Raw genomic sequence first — 18,335 nt, forward strand, 5'->3', positions numbered from 1 at the left:
CTTAGCCCTCAGGTATCACATTCTTCAGTACACACAGGCCCTTCAGTGGTCATGTATTCACTGTTAGCTGCTTTGGGATTGATTATCTAGTGAGAGGTGATGTTATCATCTGTTAGAAATTGCCACCTATACTAACAGAACTCTCTTACCCACGCCAGCAGATCTTGTTATCTGGGAAGGCATTTGACCTCTGGAGCAAACAATATGTTGTATAGGAATCTGAAAATAAAATATCATGCAAGAAGGTGACTAGGGATGAGGCCTGGCCAGAAAGTGTGGGCTGTTGAAAGGATTGGAAGAATCACTCTGCAGGTGAGTCATTCTTTGGGGTAAGTGAAGAAGATGCGAGTAGACTTTTCTCTGTCTTTTATTACATTCTGTGCTATTACAATGGACCACAGTGCTTCAAGGATGCTACTATGCCATGGACTGGACTCAGTCAGTCCCTCAACCAGTGGGAGAAGCCAGGGCCCCAGTATTCAGGTGGACAAGGAGTTGGAGAGTGACAAACAGACACAAACATGAGGGGTGTGGTACTACTATGTGCTTGTAGGTTTGGAGAGGAATAACACATGATCACAGGCTTCCAACCTGCACTATGCTACAGATAAAGGCTGACAAAACTAGAGTGTGTGTGTGTCAGTCAGGCTAGGCTAGGTTTTGCTGCAAAAACAACTACCAAATCCCAGTAGTTTTTAACCAAAAGTTCTATTTCCCACCTACATCCTATGGATCTGAGTGTAATTTCTCAAAGCAAGCATCAGACTTATATTACAGAAGAAAACAAGGAAGTAGGTAACACATCAGTCAAGGTACATTGAGGTTAGCTTATGCATAATGACACAAAACAGAGAAATACATACATAAAGGACTGACAGGAACCAGGCAGTGATTACAACTGAGATAAAAAGTGGCCATATCTAAAGTCAGCTATTCTAGGAGCCAGGTGAAGACTTCACACCCTAGTCACAATTCTAGTCTATTGTATAACCCACCACCAGGGGGTTTCTGCTCTTGCTAACCTTTTCATGAATAATGCAATACTCTAGTTCCTCCTTAAACCACAACCCTACTTCTTCCTAGATTATCGTAAATTCCTGCATATGGGAGTGACTCGGCTGTTATTCTAAGTTTACTTTGTAGAACTTGCCCTGAGATTTCTACTTTTATCCAGTAAAATACTGAAAGAAAACACACAAGACCCTCCACAGACTATCACAGGGACAAATCTGAAACACATCTGTTACAAATGCCAAGGCCTCCAGGAGACCAGTTTCTATGAAACTTTTTGCCTGCAGCCAAGCTTTTGGACTTGTCATGCAGACTCCACTGGAGTGGGTGTGGTACTACTATGTGCTTGTAGGTTTGGAGAGGAATAACACATGATCACAGGCTTCCAACCTGCACTATGCTACAGATAAAGGCTGACAAAACTAGAGTGTGTGTGTGTCAGTCAGGCTAGGCTAGGTTTTGCTGCAAAAACAACTACCAAATCCCAGTAGTTTTTAACCAAAAGTTCTATTTCCCACCTACATCCTATATCTAGCTCAGGTGAGCAATGAAATGGTTCCTGGATTATAAAGTAAGCCACCATTTCCAGGGTGTTAGTCAGCATCCCAGGTGGAGAAGTGCAATTGAATGACAGATGCCACTTTAGGTTAGAGTTAGACTCCACCCACTCACTGGAGGAAACAGAGTCTGGTGCTTTGTGTGTTGGAAGGAGGACCTGGTGGTTGAAACTCAGGTTCATGATTAGGTGAGTTGTGCCATCCATCATTGCCTTTGATGGAGGGCAGGAAAATAATATAAAAGATAAAAAGGACACCAATCATAGAAATGTGGGGAAATGCTGGAGGTGAAAGGAACAGGCCTCGGAACTCAGAGTGTGTTGCTCGGTGTGCTGCGTGATAGCTACCACACCAGTGTTTGCACAGAGCTCTTGGGCTCAGCACTTGGGTGTTGAGCTAATTGTTAATAAATCCCAGTGGCATGATTCACTACCTGCCTCAGTGGTTTATGTTACTGAAAGAAAGACACACATAGCCTTTATATTTTAATATGCCTCAAACAGCACAATAGCCGGATGACTGCCTAACCTCCATGCTGTTAACACCCACCTCCCACTAATAATTCTGAGTTATTACTTACTAATTTTATGTTCTATCTTAGCTGCCCTGGACCCAGTTGGGTGGCCCTCTGAGTCATGCACTCCCAGCTTCTTCACATGGTCGCTATGCCACTCTGTCCTGAATTATTCTCAGGCATGGCATTTCTCCTCTCCTCCACACTCTCCAAGTATGATGGATCTCTCTCTTCACCCCCTCTGCATCCCAAGCTCAGGGAATCCAAGCCCAGGAAATCCTAAAATCTCTCCTCTGTCTGTCCTCCCCAGCTATTGGCTGTTGGCATCTTTATTTACCCATTAGAACCAACTGGGGGCAGGTTCTCAGAAGCTATGTGCAGAACTTCTTGGACAAACAGTTTGGGGGAGAACATGATTAGCATTTGTAATACAAGCAGCTACCCTTGGGTGAATTAGGGTGCTCAGGGGTTACTGACCTGCAAACAAGAAGATGATGGGAAAAGACTCCAGGGAAGGACCTCACTTCCCAAAAGAAATCAGTTTGGTTCCTGGGCTCCTCAGCAGGACCATCTGCTGTTCAGCAGGAGGCCTAACTATTTCCTGTGTCCATTCCAGGAAGGTTTCAGACTCGTTGTAGAGGCTTCAGTGAGCCTTGGGCTTTGGTACACTCCTGGCAAAGTGAGTCCAGGCACTGTAGACAGAGAGGCAGCTGAGGGCGGGCAAACATTGACAAATAGAAAACCAGCGATGAACATAGAAATGACAATACCAAAATCCTGCCAGATCTTAGCTCTCTGCCAGTACAAAATTAACATTTGAAAATACAGGGGTACCTGTATTTGAGCAAGGCCATCCCAACAACTATGGGTGAAATATGACAAGCAGCCTCAAACTCCTGTTACCACCTGTGAAGAACTGCAGCTTTTAATTTTGAGCCAAAGCAACCCCTGTCTTTCTTAAATGGCTCTCATCAGTTACTGTCATAGAGATGAGACAAACACAGACGGCTTCTCACACACAAGGACCAACTAATGCCCTAAGTCTCTTTATAAGGACAGAAAGCCTAGTTCTGAGGGCCTCTTGGTGGCTCCACATCTGGATACCAATGTCTAGGGATCAGAGCTTAGCATGTGGCTCTGTGTTTAGTATCTATACTTAACAACGTGTACTCTGTAGTAGGCTACCTGAAAATGTTATAATATGGAACAATTATTTTGTATACTTAATTTTAATTTTTAAAAAGTTAAAGACAGTTGTATGAATCTGAGAAACCAGTATCAGGAGAGTAGGAGCTGGCGAGTACCTGGAGACTCCTGCTACTTTCTAGGCTGTAGTTTTCCCACCATCCCTTGCAATGAGACCTCCAAAGCTGTAGCCTTCCTGCTGTAGATTTCCCATAGTCTTTGCTTGCAAATCTAGCCATCTTTTCTTTTCACCTTTTCATAGGCATTAAAAGACAAGAAGGAATTGGAAGTTGCTGCTCATCTTGTGATCACCACACTCACACAGTTCTGACCTGGGCTCCTTGGTTCTTGGGTAGACTCATCTTTCATCATGTTGTCGAGGTGGGCCTGAGTATGTCCTGCTGGAGATAAAGACTGGTGTGGCTTCCCTGTTGGTGTGGAACTCACTTGCTGGTCTAGAACATGGGTTGACAGACTGTGGTCGTCTTGGAGCCAGATGTCATGGTGGGACTGAGTAGGTGCTTGAGAAGGGTGGCAGACCCCATGTATGTCTCTGGAGGAGTTTGGTCTCAGCTTTCCTGGAGGCTTCTAGAGTGCAGTTATATCTAAAGCAACTGATCTCAACCCCCTTTGGGGGTCACATATCAGTATCTTGCATCTCAAATATCTTGGGTTATAATTTCTAACAGTAGAAAAATTAGTTATGAAGTAGCAATAAACATAATTTTATGTTTGGGGGTCACCACAACATGAGGAGTCGCAACGTTAGGAAAGCTGAGAACCACTGACCTGGAGTGAGAAGTCAGCAGGGTTGGCCATGTGCATGAAGGTGTGGCAAATTCTCTGCCTTCCCCACTCAGTGGCCCACCAGTCAATGCTCATTTTGTAGCGGAAATTTGAAGTGTCTCCACAGCTCTGGGGATGTAGGTGGTAGCGAGTTAAAGGCAGAAGAATGAGGGGGCTTGAGCACTGCCGTCACCCTACCACTTAGCCTCGACTTCCTGCCTGGGTGTGGTCTGTATGGCGTGGTGTTTGGGGGTGGCCAGGTAGGTCTTGGCATGTCTCTGTCTCTGTCTCAGTTCAAATCCCAGTCCACCATTTGCTACTTTGGGACCAGGTGAGTTACTCATCGCTTGCTCTAAGCCCAATGTCTCATGAGTGAAGCGGGACATGAGAATGAAGTGAACTAAGACACAGAAAGTGCCAAATTAGCACCTGCCATACAGGAGGTCAGAGATGGCATTTAGTAACTGTAACCTTAGGAGCGCAAGTGAGGTTTCCAAAGAGAGCCAGCAGTGAGTGGCTAGACTATAGAGTCAAGACCCAGATTAGAACCTGGATTCAGAACAGGTCTTCCCACCGGGCTGTGATGCTGCTTTGAGGGAGTGTGGTCCTGGGAGAACTGCAGGTTGGTATTCTACACCCCTTTCTGCTGCAGCTCTGCTGCAATCATCAGCATCCCATCTTCTGACTTCCTAGCTCCAGGAGGAGACAGCATGTTCTTGTGCTACAGGCAAGCATAGTAATAGCTTAGCAACTGGGGCTTGGGCTGTGCATACACCCCTCTCCTAACAAGCCACCTAGCAACCCAGAGCCCTCGCTTGTATTCAAGCTGTGTGTGTATACCACTTCAAACATGGACTAAGTGCCTCCTTCGCTAGCAACCTCTAGGATCTCCCATCTGTGATCAGTCTGTTCAAACATATCCTAGGATGTCTCCTGGTACAGGAGGCAAGGGCTTGATCAGGCATGAGCTATTTTTGGATGTATGTGCTATAAGGCAAACTCTGTCCTTTGAATAAATGCTTAGGGAAGAAAATCCCTATTTACCATCTTAGGCCAATGCATAATTAGATATTATGACTAAGCATATTAATATAGATTTTAATCATACATCCAATTAATCATAATTAATTATGGACACTGCTGCATCATGGGAAGGGCAGGTGCAGTAAGTAAATGCTTATGTAGTTTGAGCTTGTCAATCAAAAAAGAGAACTAATATTCCACCTGATGTTCTTTAGCTGCCAACTCCTCCTCTAAGACCTCATAATAAAAGAACCCAAACAGTAACAAGCGCCCCTGAGTGCACTTGCTTGTAGCCTATACTATCTCTACCCTGCATTTGCTTCTGAATACAATATCCTTGGGATTTAGTAATCTGTGTGCTTCTTCAGTTCTCTGAACAAGACCCTGAGAACCTTAAAACACCTGTTCAGACAGCACCCACTGGAAATATTTAGTCTGAAGGGTTTTTTTTATTAAAAACTTTTATTCTATTATTTATATGTTTATGTGTTTATATCCATGTATGTCAGTGCCTCACATTCCCATCACCATGCTATACCCATGTGCAGGTAAAATAGCCACAGACTAAACTCTCTGAAACCGTGAACTAAATAAATCCTCAACAAAAGGAAAACAGGATGATATTTGCAAATATAGTCACACATCCCATAACTGGATGTGTTATGAGACAAGTGTCATGTGATGATGTGCCCCTGTGAAGATATCATGGAAATTGCTCCAGACTAGTCACTGGATGGGGCTTCTTGGTATAATCAATACCCTCTGTGGACACAGGATGAGGCTTCTGCCAGGATAGACAATAAGGCATACTGTGTGATAGGTAACTTTCTTCAGAAGGAATCATTTAATGATTGAAAATATAGTACAGCAAATACCTAAGCTAGCTGCACTGGTTTACTGACTGTATCAAGTATCCTGTACTACATGGGACCCCAGTGTAGGCTCTTCCATGCCTGTGCCACTCATTAGTAATGCATTGTGCTACACTCTATGACGGTTACAGTGCTGCTAGGTGACCAGAAAGTTTCAGATCCATTCTCACTCAAACCACCCAAGTACAAAACTGGGCATGGCTGTGAGAATATGTCCCTCCCTTGTTGGTGAGGGTGGAGTCAGGGAGATCACTGGGGTCTGCTGGCTGCCCACCCAGCTAAACCATGGCAAGCTGGAGAGGACCTGTCTCAAGGGAATAAGGAAAAGGGAGATAGAACAGGACATGGGCTCTCTGGACTCTGCACATGCATGCATGCATACATGTGCACACACAAACACAAACTATCAAAAAGAAAATCCACAAGATGTTTTCAAGTTTGTTCCTATGTGTTTAGGAAGACGATGCAGATTTTCCATCCTTCAGTGCAATGACAGGGGATTAATCTGGAAATTAAATGTTTGATTTTGGGGCTGAATAAATTGTTCTCTCTTACCAGGCTATTCTGTCAGCTCACTTTGGAGTGGGAGAAACGAGACAGCCACTGGTTCAGTGTGGGGCCCTCTTCTCCTTAAGTGCACAGTACACGCTTGTCAGTGTTCTCCCTTCCTCAGGATGATGCTGTTTCTGTCCTGGATACCAGAGGAAGAAAATCAGACCTCTGCCTCATGCATCTTCCTTGCCCTTCTGTGCATCATAAACGCGACACTGCACAAGGAGGTGTGTGTCCACAGCAGCTATAACTGAGTCCACTCCCTCCAAGATGGCTGTAGTTCCCTGCATTTTGTGGGTGGTATTTGAACATCAAATATGCTCTTGCTCTTGCTCCTTCGCCTGCTTGCTGTGTGAGACTGAGTAACTGCTAGATCCTTGGACTTCCATTCACAGCTGCGACTGAACAATTGTTGGGAATTGGGCTGCCGACTGTAAGTCATCAATAAATCCCTTTACTATCTATAGACTATCCATAAGTTCTGTGATTCTAGAGAACCCTAACTAATACAGAAGCTCAAAATATGGTGCACATCTGGCAAACCCACATTTTACGGCCATACCTTTCTCTCCTGAACCCAAATGATCTGTGGGTGAAGGAAAATGCAACACAAACTCAGTTCAGAAACAATGGTAACTCAATCTCTGGGCGCAACAACTAAAACCTAATCTTGTAAACCTTATTAAAATCTGATTCCTCTGGTGGCGAATCCTTGCAGATCTGCCATGATACCAGGAAACTCTAGCAGCTACATCCTATACTTAGGCTGTCTCTGTTCCAAAAGGACCTAACTGTCTCCTGCTTCCTCTCTTCCTCTGTCCACCCGGAAGTCCATCCTACTCACCCAGTGATTGGCTCCTTTATTCATTCGGGAATTGGCTCACAAGAAGTCACTTGAGTTTGACTCACTCCTTGTCCACAACCCCTCCCAGGAGAGCGGAATTAGCATACAAACAGCACCGGGCCCATCCACAGCATTGGACTGTAAAATAATATAGAATTTTTAACCTTTCTGAAAAAAAAAGAAAAACAAGCAAATAAACAAAAATAAAACATGTTTAAAGGTTAGTCAGCAATATTTATTCTCAAAATCTTTTAGCACAGGGATGGGACACTGAAGGAGTACTGCTGGAGTTAGGTGGAGGCTGGATTCAAGGGCTTTACTGTTTCTTCTCCTATCTGAAGGATTTATGTTCCAAAACTTCCCAACTTGTATCTTAAACCCGTTATACTGTGTATATACTTTTTTTTTCTATACACACTTAAGATAAATTTTAATTTATAAATTAGTAACATATTAGTAATAGATAATAAGTTAGAACAATCACAACATACGGTAATAAAAATTGTATGTGCATGTAATCTCTCTCAAAGTAATTTACCCTACTTTTCTCACCCTTCCTGTGCTGATGTTTGATGACACCGTGCCTTTGTGACAAGCAACTGAGGCAGGCCTTGTGACGTAGTTATTCCTCTACATCAGGATCACTGCAGCCCTGTGGCTGTGGATCTGCTACCCAGGACAGCTGATAAGTGACTCCTGGGTGGGTAGCATAGTCAGTGTGGGATGCTGGACTTAAGGACGTTTGGCGTTCAGTGGGATGATGCAGGTCATCTTGAGATGCCATTGTATTACTTGGAACACAATAATTAAAGACCCATGAATTATTTGTTTTTGGTATTTTCCATTTAGGATTTCAGACTGCCGTTGGCTCCAGGTAACCAGAACAAAGGAGAATGAAGCCAGGAGTAAGGGGCGTGGTGCCTCCAAGATTGATTGGTTACTTTTCTGCTTCTGTGACAAAAACGCCATGAGCAAGGTAACCTGTAAAAGAAATACTGTAATCTGGAGCTGAAGGTTTTGGAGGGTCAGAGTTCATGAGGCCAGGGAAAAGCATGACAGCAGGAACAGCTGAGGTTTGAAAGTTGGAGGGATGGATGAAGGGAAAGAGGGAGGACGGGGGTGGGGGGGAGGGAGAGGAAAGAGGGAAACAGCAAGGGAGGGTAGGAGGATGGAGGGAGAGAAGGGGAGGGAAGGAGAGAGGGAGTACAGAGAGAGAGGGCAAGGGAGGGAGGAAGAGAGGGAGGAGAGGAAGGAAGAAGAGAAGAGAGAGGGAGAGAGTAAGGGAGAGAGGGAGGAAGAAGGGATGAGGGGAGGAGAGAGGGAGGAGAGGAAGGGGAAAGGGAGAGAGATACTGGGAATGGCCCGAGTCTTTTGAAACGTCAAAACCTGCCCCCAGTGACACACTCCACTGACACACCCCCTCCAACAGGGCCATACCTCCTAATTGTTCCCAAACAGTTCTACCAAGGACCAAGTATTCAAACATAGGAGCCAGCATCTAGGGGCCATTCTCACTCAAACCACCACAAGTACTCGGAACAAAATCCACTGCATCCCTTGAGCCTTTGTCTCCCCCCACCCCCCACCCTATGAATTTCATGTGTCTGAGACAGGAGGTTTCCATCAAGTGACAGCTGCCTTCCACGACCTGCCCTGTGCTATTCTCCTGTCGGGGCTCCCCACAGGAACTGAAACACCAGCTGTAGATTGGGGTGAAGAAGCAGGAGATGAAATAAAATGATACCCAGATGTGCTGGCCTTTGGCAAAGATGTTTATAAAGACAAGGACTCCACAGCAGTTAAGTGTGCTCTGAGTAGCAGTTTGCCTTCAGAAAGATGCCCACTAAGCTTTGGGTCCCATGGAGCCTCTGAAAACATTTCTCTATTTTCATTCCTCCGTGGGCTTTATTCCAGGGCACAGCCTTAACGTAGATGAGACAGGACATCTTTTGAAAAGCAAAACTTTTAAGGTAGAGGCCAGAGGGTTGCTAGTCCCTGAGAGGAGATGGACGAGCAGAAGGAAGGGCAGAGGAGCAGCCCCAGGAAGGGCTATCTTTGTGACCAGGGGACATTGCAGACATGCCACCAAGAGGAAGGCATCCTGGGAGTGGGACTGGAGAGAAAAGCCATGAGAACTGGATGAGAAAGGATGCATACAAATAGTTAAAATATTCCTCATTTCTATTATATCCTGAAAAAAAATGGTAGTGGCCAGAGCTGCCTGGATTAGGGAAAAGGCTGTAATTCCATCTTGGGGTATCTGGTGAACCAAGCTGTGGGTCTGTGGTTTATGATGTCACCAGAACCCCCAGCTGGAATTACAGCCTTCCAATGTACAACTGAATACGTGGAGAGACGAGGGTCCTCTGCCGCTCTTGAATGTGGCAGGACCAAGGCCAAGCTGTGCTTGGAGGTCACGACCTAGAAGTGTCCTTTCTCCTTGGAATGGGTCAACAGTTTTGGTAAAACCATTTTTCTGCTCTGACCGTGACCCCTTTCCTCCTGGTTCCCAATATGCTCTCCTCATTTCCCCAAGTTGCATAGCTCGAATTTTCCCATAATTTATCTTATAAGTTAGATTCCTCTGGTCTTCATACTGGTTTAGCCCATGTGCAAGCTTTTCCACCTCAAACCTTAGACTTCTGCAGTGAAACCCTGCTGGGAACTGGATGGCTGCTGTCTGCTGTGCCCAGCCTTGCCCTCTGCACCCCACATCCCAGTGGAGGTGAACCTATGTGTGCTTCTCCAGCCCCGGCCCACCAGCTGTTCCTAGCCTCCCTCCACAGCAACATTACTACACCCCAGCCTTTAGTTATACGGGGCTCTGAGCCTTCCTTTGTTCACCAGCCCGTAACAGCATCTTCTAAACATTTAGTAAATGTTCGTTAGTGTATGCTGGAATCTGAGGTCAGATGGGACATATCTTCAAGGAGCCTCCTCTTGCCTCCCTGCTCTCTATATTGAGGTGTCTGAGAGATCTGGGAATCATTCAGGCCTAATCTCTGCATGTTGATTCTTCCTTCCTGGGGCATTGCACACTTTGGTGGATGCCACCATCGCTGCCAAATGGTTCAACCCAGAAACCTGGAATGTCCTGCTCACTTCTTTTCTTTCCCAGTCTAGTGTGCAGCCCACCACTGGATTCTGTCCATTCTACCTTCAGAGCTCTTTTTATGGGGATTTGTTTACCTGTGGCCAACCAAGGTCTGAAACTACTGAGTGAGAAACTGAGAATTCATTAGTTTTAAATATGCAAATAAGTTTTATTATGTTATATTGTTATGGTAGTTCTTTTGTATCATTTGTTATTGTTAATCTCTCACTGAACCCAACTTAAAAATTAAACAGTAGTTTAGGTGTGTAAATAAGTCTGGGAAAAAAAGTCCAGCTATATTTAGCATCCTAGGAGTTGTGGAAAGTATTTCTCAAGGATAGCATGAATCTCCTGGATTCTGTTCTGCATACCTTCTTATCCTCAACCCATCCAGCACCATTTACTCCCTCCATTACTAAGTTCTTTAATAACATCTCACTGGTACCTCTACTCTCCTCTGTTCTCCATAATCCAAGGCTTCTCAAAATGGAGATGCTGGACTAGCAGCAGCCAGCAGGGCTCTGTCCCAGTTACTTGTTAGGAATGCAGATTCTTGAAGCTCCTGAGTGTATAGCATTCCTGGGTGGCCGGATACTCTAGGTGAGCCTGATGCTTGCTTGTGAGAGCATTGCTGATCTGTTCTGTTCTCAGGAATGGTAGTGGCATTTTGTGTACCCCCCTTTTTTAAACCCTCATTTTACAAGTAAAGAAAGCAAGGCCTACATTTAGAGGGGTCTTTCCATAGCAATAGAACCGTAACAGGCTCCCTGGGGTTCCTTTTAAGAAGTGTTTGAATGAATGAATGAATGAATGAATGAATGAATGAATGAATGAATGGTGTGTGTGTGTGTGTGTGTGTGTGTACCACATGCATGCTTGTGCAGGCCAGAAGAGGGCACTAGTTTTCTGATCCGGGGTTACAGGTAGTTGTGAACTGTCCATTGAGGGTGTTGGGTTCTGGGAGCTGAACCCAGGTCTTCTGCAAGAGAAGTGGGTGATTTTAACTACGAAATCCCTTAGGTCCTTTTTATAAAGGTACCAATCCCATTAGGTCCTGAGTGTTCCTGCCTCATGATCTAATCACCCCAAAGACCTACCTCCTAACACGATCTTATAACGGGTTGGGAGGGACATGAGCATTTAGTCCATAACAGTTTTATTGCAATAGATTTTTGTAATGTTCTTGTTTGAAAGGCTAGGAGCACTTGGAGGACTGAAATCTATCTTGTTATATGTGTTGGAGAAAGAGAACGCTTTGTGAGAGTCTTTAGAACATGTTTTCTGAGCACACTAGTGGCCAGATGTGGGCAGCTGAAATGGACATTAAGAAGGTTGCCCACTGCTACAAGTGAGCTCTGCCTCTGAGTCACAGGGATAGAGGCAGTTTTCAGGCAAGTTTTTTTTCCATGCTCTAATGTGGGAAAAGGCAAGAACACATGAGTCTAAGCTAACCCTTAGCATCATAGGTGATGTCAATACCATGTGGGAAATACACAGAAAAGGCACAAGGGAGGATCAAGTGCAGGAACTCAAGCAGGTCAGAAAGCAGGAGCTGATGCAGAGGCCATGGAGGGATGTTCTTTGCTGTCTTGCTTGAGTTCCGGTCCTGACATCCCTTGTTGATGAACAACAGTATGGAAGTGTAAGCTGAATAAACCCTTTCCATCGCAACTTGCTTCTTGGTTATGATGTTTTGTCCAGGAATAGAAACCTTGACTAAGACAAATTGGAACCAGCATAGTGGGGTATTCCTGTGACAGCCTGACCATGTTTTGGGGAGGACTGTGGAAGGACTTTGGAACTTTAGGCTAGAAGATCCATTCGTTGTTAAGAGCTTTGTCAGATGTTCTGTAGGAGCTTTGAAGATAATTTTGAGAACAGTGCAGAAGATAGAGGCTTGGCTTGTGAAATTTCAGAGGGAAGATTAAAGACTCTTTTCAGGGCCATTGATAGTCTGATTGTGAAGATCCTGTGGTTTTGGTTAGCTGGGGCTGAAGAAACCCAGCTGTGATTAACAAAATACCAGAACTACTAAAGTGAAAACTTTGCATTACTGGGACTATTGGTGCTGGTTAGCTGGAGCTAAGAAATTAGTAGTGATTAAGAAGAGACCAGCATCACTGAGGTTACATCTTCTGGGAAGTGTTTTCTGAGAGCACAGTGGCTGTGTTCCAGAGATAGCCAAGGTTGTACCTTGGGCTGTGACTGGACTTAGTAATGTGTAAGAGTTAACCAGGTGATACTGGTTTTGAAGGCATGAAGGGGTCACGAAGAGCAGCTGAGGCTCAGCACTGTGAGAGGCCATGGAAGGCTATTGTGAAAGGTGCAGCCTCAGTTGCAATTGGTGGGCCAGGACTGAAGGGGTCATGCAAAGGAGTTGAGGCTTGGCACCATGAAGAGAGCCTATGAGAGGCTATTGTTGAAGCCAAGTTACAGTGGAAGACAGTAGCGTTTTGGAGATGCCAGTATCATGAGATGACCACCAAGAACAGCAGCAGCAGTGGAGTACAGGCAGCTGAAGCCTAGAAGACAACATGTGTGCTACAAAGAGCATGGCTGGAGAAGTTACCCAAGCCCTTGGAGGAGCCCAGAAGATCATGAATTGGATCCCAGACATTGGACAGTTGGAGTTTAATTTTTGCTTTTGATTGTGACTGTGCCCTGATATTTTTCCCTCTTGAAGGAAAAAATATTTTAGTGGATCCCACAGTTAAGAGACTTTTAATTGTAAAAAGACTTTGGATTTTAAAAGACATTGGATATTTTAAGAGGATTGAACTTTTAATATGTAGAGACTGTGGGACTTTAAAAGTTGTTTAGATCTTGGAGATGAGTAAGAAACTAAGAGTTGAGGCTTACTAGTGATGTGTTTGTGTGTCAAGTTGACAAGGGGTCAGTTGTACTGGCTAGTTTTGTGTCAACTTGACACAAGCTAGAGTTATCACAGAGAAAGGAGCTTCAGTTGGGGAAATGCCTCCATGAGATCCAGCTGTAAGGCATTTTCTCAATTAATAATCAAGGGGGGAAGTCTCCTTGTGGGTGGTGCCATCTCTGGGCTGGTAGTCTTGGTTCTATAAGAGAGCAGGCTGAGTAAGCCAGGGAAAGCAAGCCAGTTAAGAACGTTCTTCTATGGCCTCTGCATCAGCTCCTGCTTTCTGACCTGCTTGAGTTCTAGTCTTGACTTCCCTTGGTGATGAACAGCAGTATGGAAGTGTAAGCTGAATAAACTCTTTCCTTCCCAACTTGCTTCTTGGTTATGATGTTTTGTCCAGGAATAGAAACCCTGACTAAGACACCTACCAAGCCATATTCACAGTCCCGGATTTTTTAAAAAATTTAATTGCTACTAAAAATTATGCAATGTGATATCTCAGTACATATGTATGCTTTGTAATGTTCAAATCATGCCAATCTATTTCTCAGATATTATCATTTCTTCACATGAAATTTACAAAATCTTCTCATGTAACCCTTTGCTGGTTAAAACAGCACATGATCACTAGCCAGAACAGGGAGCACTACCTGACTTCAAGGTGTATTACAGAAATCTTATAATTAAAACTTAGAGGATCAATGTTGTCAGCCTGAAAGTAGAGCATAGCCTAATGGAACAAGAGAGAGAGAGAGCAAAAACAAACTCACCCACAACAGCCCACTGACCTGCACATACAATGGGCAAGACAGCTCTGTCAGTGAGTAGGCTGCAATGGATGCCCGAGGTGCAGATATTAATTCACAATGGTCCAAAGACCTATATGGAAGACTAAACCCTGAAACTATTTTAAGAAACACAGCAGAAATGCTTCAGAATACTGGAATGGGCACATGTTTCTTTTTGTCCAAGTCTCTCCCAAAATACAGACAGGGAAACTAAAGACAGACAAAACAGATTTCACCCAACTGAAACATGTCTTCACTCTCAGATATTAAATTCTGTGACTCTATGAGAAACTGGCTGTGACTGCCTGGACCTATGTACTGGACAGGTGCTTAGTTGCAGTCAGCAGAAGCAGACATTGGGATGCATGGAAGGAAAGCTGGATGCACACACAGTCAGGAGAAAAGCAGGTACCTGGACAGCAAGACAGGTGGGGCAGATGCTGGAGAGCTGGGAGCAGGGCTGAGCTCAACTTCTCAGCTCTGAGACCAAGAATACCAGCTCTTCTCTCTTTAGCTTTGCTCCATTTAAGCTCCAAGTTCCTGGGGAGACAGACTCCAATTGAAATACCCCAGATGCAACATATATTCCTTGGGCAGAGGCACACCTGGATGCCTGACTCTAGAGTCCTATTGAGACTGTACCTAATAGGATTGGGACAACCACAACAAAAAAGGCAGAGGTTATAACACTGGTTGAGCTATAGAACATATTAACCTCCTTCAGAGTTTATCCAGATATCCCTGTGTTTGTTTAAGGGGTCATAGCGATCATAACATCATTGCTGAGCCTCTCAGCCCATTTTACTCGCACTTGCTGAACAGTCCCAACTGTAGATGCTTCTGTAGAGGTTAGAGGCTTGGTCATAGGGCAAGCCCTTGCCTATTTCAGCCATGTGTTACAGTCCACAGATGAATGCAACAGAATCTAGCAGAGTTCAACGCTAAGGTACACATACTGAAGGGGCAGTTGACAGAAGGGTTGACTTCTAATATTGGACTTTTTTTTTTTCCTTTTTGATCCAGGACTCTTTGTATTTGCCTTTTTTTCTCTTTCTTTTTTTCTTTTCTTTTTCTTTTTCTTTTTCCTTTTCCCTTTCTTTCTTTCTTTCTTTCTTTCTTTCTTTCTTTCTTTCTTTCTTTCTTTCTCTCTCTCTCGCTTTCTTTCTTTCTTTCTTTCTTTCTTTCTTTCTTTCTTTCTTTCTTTCTTTCTTTCTTTCAACATTCTTATGTAGCCTAGGCTGGGTTCAAACTTGTTCTATGGCTGAGAGTGCCTCTGAACTTCTGACTTTCCTGCCTTTACCTCTCAAAGTTGACAGCAGACCCAGTTTATGTGGTGCTGAGGATGGTGCCCAGGGTTTTGTGCCTACTAGGTGAGCACTCTGCCAGCAGAGACCCATTCTGAGGCCCCTTTGCATATACTCCTTGGACCAGAAAGGCAAAGGAAGTAGGGAGAATTGACAGTGACTCAGCCATCTTGATCTGTCTTGATTGACAATGACTCTCAGGGGTGACATTTCCACTGGGTCTGTTCTCAGTGTGCCCTGGCAGTAGATGAGAGAAACATTCTTATTTTGGGTTTCTTCATGTTCTCTCAGTAAAAATTGCTAAAATAGTCTCTATGGATCTAGGTCTTGAAATTCTCTTTGAAAAGTAGGTGGTAGGGTGTGACAGAGTCAAAGAGGCTTAAATGTACTGCAAGTAGATCATACTATCATTGGATATTCATGGTGTCTGTTGACATATCAAAGTTCCTGGGAAGTGCTGCAGTAAGAGCCATCTGCTTAGTTGCAGCTTACTGTGACTCCCTGTGTTAGTCAGGGTTTTGTCCAGGTTGATGGACAAAACATCATGACCAAGAAGCACGTTGGGGAGGAAAGGGTTTATTCAGCTTACACTTCCACACTGCTCTTCATCACCAAAGGAATCCAGGACTGGAACTCAAGCAGGTCAGAAAGCAGGAGCTGATGCAGAGGCCATGGAAGAATGTTACATACTGGCTTGCTTCCCCTGGCTTTCTCAGCTTGTTTTCTTAAAGAACCTAAGACTACCAGCCCAGGGATGGTACCACCCACAAGGGGCCCTCCACCCTTGATCGCTAATTGAGAAAATGCCTTACAACTGGATCTTAGGAGGCATTTTCTCAACTGAAGCTCCTTTCTCTGGGATAACTCCAGCTTGTGTCAAGTTGACACAAAACCAGACAATATACTCCCAAACATTTTGGACCACAGACCCCTGTGAATCCCTTCTGGCCAAGGGCTGAAGGCACGTTGTTCATTTTGCCTTTTTGAACGTGTTTCCATGGTCATATCTTTACCTTTTTGGTACTGGCAGAGTTCTACATGGTGACTTCAGAGTCAGAGATTTGGATAGATGACTAGAACAAATAATTGATGAATTATATGATATAGTGCAGCTCATGGGAGATGAGGTACAGAGAATGACCGTCAGAAGCCATTCGAAGACATGCTCAATATCTGTAGATTTGTATAACTCCAAAAATGTATGAGAGTCAGCATAATTGGACCAGAGTGAAAAGGCACCTTCAAGGTATACAGCATAATACATCTTTAGATTTATTAGCCCTGCATAAGGTTGTTGCAAGTTTAAGAAATGCAAAGACTTTGTCTTTTGATGCTGCTAGCATTGCAAATGATATTCTGAAAAAGTTACAGGCCATTTTCCCTACATGCTCCTCATTTACATCTCTCTTATTGGGCATAGGAGGATTTGGCTTTATGATCCTTTTAATAGCATGTCTGTTACCTCTTCTTTTGAGAGAAAGCATCACAGCGTTTACAGATGTCAAGCTAAGTTACATAAATTCAAGCTCCAACATCTTCCCTAGAAGAAGTTGGTAGTCAGTGACAGGTAAGATCATCTTGAAAACCTTCTCAACCTAAGACAGACCAGGAATACAAGATTATTCTCGTTCCAATGATGGGTAAGAGCTGTGTTTTCAGATGGCAACCTAAGACAGGCACAACTTTCTGTTCTGTGACCAAACAAGGTGTGTGGCTCTTACAGATTAAAAAAAGATGAGTAAGATTATCGTAAGATTATCTTAGAGGTGGATCAATCTAAGACATGGCATGAATGCCAGGATTCATGTACTGATGAAGGGTAAGATGCACACTTCTTGAAGGGATGCCTAAGCTTTGCCTTGTATAGATAAAAAGGAGGACATGTGGGGAGCACCTCCATAGTTAACTTTGGATGACTTTTTGCACAAGCAAGATAAATCACGAAAGAGTCTGCCGACATCTATCTTTGTTTTCAGTTAAGACATATGTTATATCCTGCCAAGTACCTCTGCTTATGCATACATCCTAAAGAGACTATCCAAGCCTGAAGGAAATGGCCTTAGTCAAACATAAATAATGTATATTATAAACTTGCCACACAAGCATTTGTGGTCATTGCTTAACTTCTTGGAAGTGGCTATGCTTTCTGTTATTTGCCTTTAGAAGACACTGAGAAAATACATTTGTTACTGGCATGATATTGACCTGCAGCCCTCCCATATTTGTCTCTTCTTATTGCCTTTCCTGTAATCATTCTCACTCCCCCAGTTGTGGTTTTCAAGTTGACTGGCCGGCTGGCTCTGGGACTGCTGCCCTGTTTACAGCATTCATTTTTGTCTCTAGTTTTTTCATCATGAAACAACTTATTTTGAAGCGGAAAAGTTGCAAAAACTAGAAACAGTTAAAAATGTGCAAACAGATATCCTGGTTGGTTTTATTCCAGCTTGATACAACCTTCAGTCATTTAGAAAGAGGAAACTTTTAACTGAAAAATTGCCAAGGTCAGATTGGCCCATGCCCACAAATGTGTGGGGGCACTGTTTTATTACTAATTGGTGTAGGAGGGTCTATCCTACTGTGGGTGGTGCTAGGCTGTATAAAAATCCAGCTGAGCATAACCAGTGAGGTAAGCCAGTAGGTAGAGTTCCTCTGTGGTTTCTGTTCCTGCTTGAGTCTCTGGCCCTACTTCTCTCAATGATTGTCTGTGACCTGGAACACTATAAGCTGAAATAAATCTTTTTTCCCCTAAATTGCTTTCTTTCTTTCATGGTATTTATCACAACAACAGATAACAAATTAGACTAAGTCCCTTTCCCCAGAATTACTTTTTATCCCATTTGTTATTTGAACACACACACATAATTTGTAAATATAAAAAATAAGATTTTTTTGAATTGTTTGAAATTCAAACAAGGAAATGCATCCCTTTCCCC

At 43.8% G+C, this 18,335-nt stretch overlaps 2 long non-coding RNA genes across 3 annotated transcripts; one reads left to right on the forward strand and one right to left on the reverse strand.

The window, feature by feature from the left end:
- Positions 1-255: 255 nt before the first annotated feature.
- On the forward strand, positions 256-9,140 carry Gm35012. Of its 2 annotated transcripts, XR_381133.2 has the most exons (5): positions 256-312; positions 3,530-3,648; positions 6,507-6,727; positions 8,194-8,320; positions 8,958-9,140. It is a non-coding gene; the product is annotated as a predicted gene, 35012 (long non-coding RNA). The 2 variants fall into 2 exon arrangements; XR_872335.1 differs by lacking the exons at positions 256-312; positions 3,530-3,648; positions 6,507-6,727 and adding an exon at positions 7,912-8,044.
- Positions 6,574-7,865, reverse strand: Gm39672. The gene is made up of 3 exons (XR_872336.2): positions 7,836-7,865; positions 7,345-7,482; positions 6,574-6,639 (listed from the first exon to the last, which is right to left on the reverse strand). It is a non-coding gene; the product is annotated as a predicted gene, 39672 (long non-coding RNA).
- Positions 9,141-18,335: the final 9,195 nt, after the last annotated feature.

The sequence above is a fragment of the Mus musculus genome, chromosome 11 (assembly GCF_000001635.26).
Source record: "Mus musculus strain C57BL/6J chromosome 11, GRCm38.p6 C57BL/6J".
Classification (NCBI taxonomy): Eukaryota; Metazoa; Chordata; class Mammalia; order Rodentia; family Muridae; genus Mus; species Mus musculus.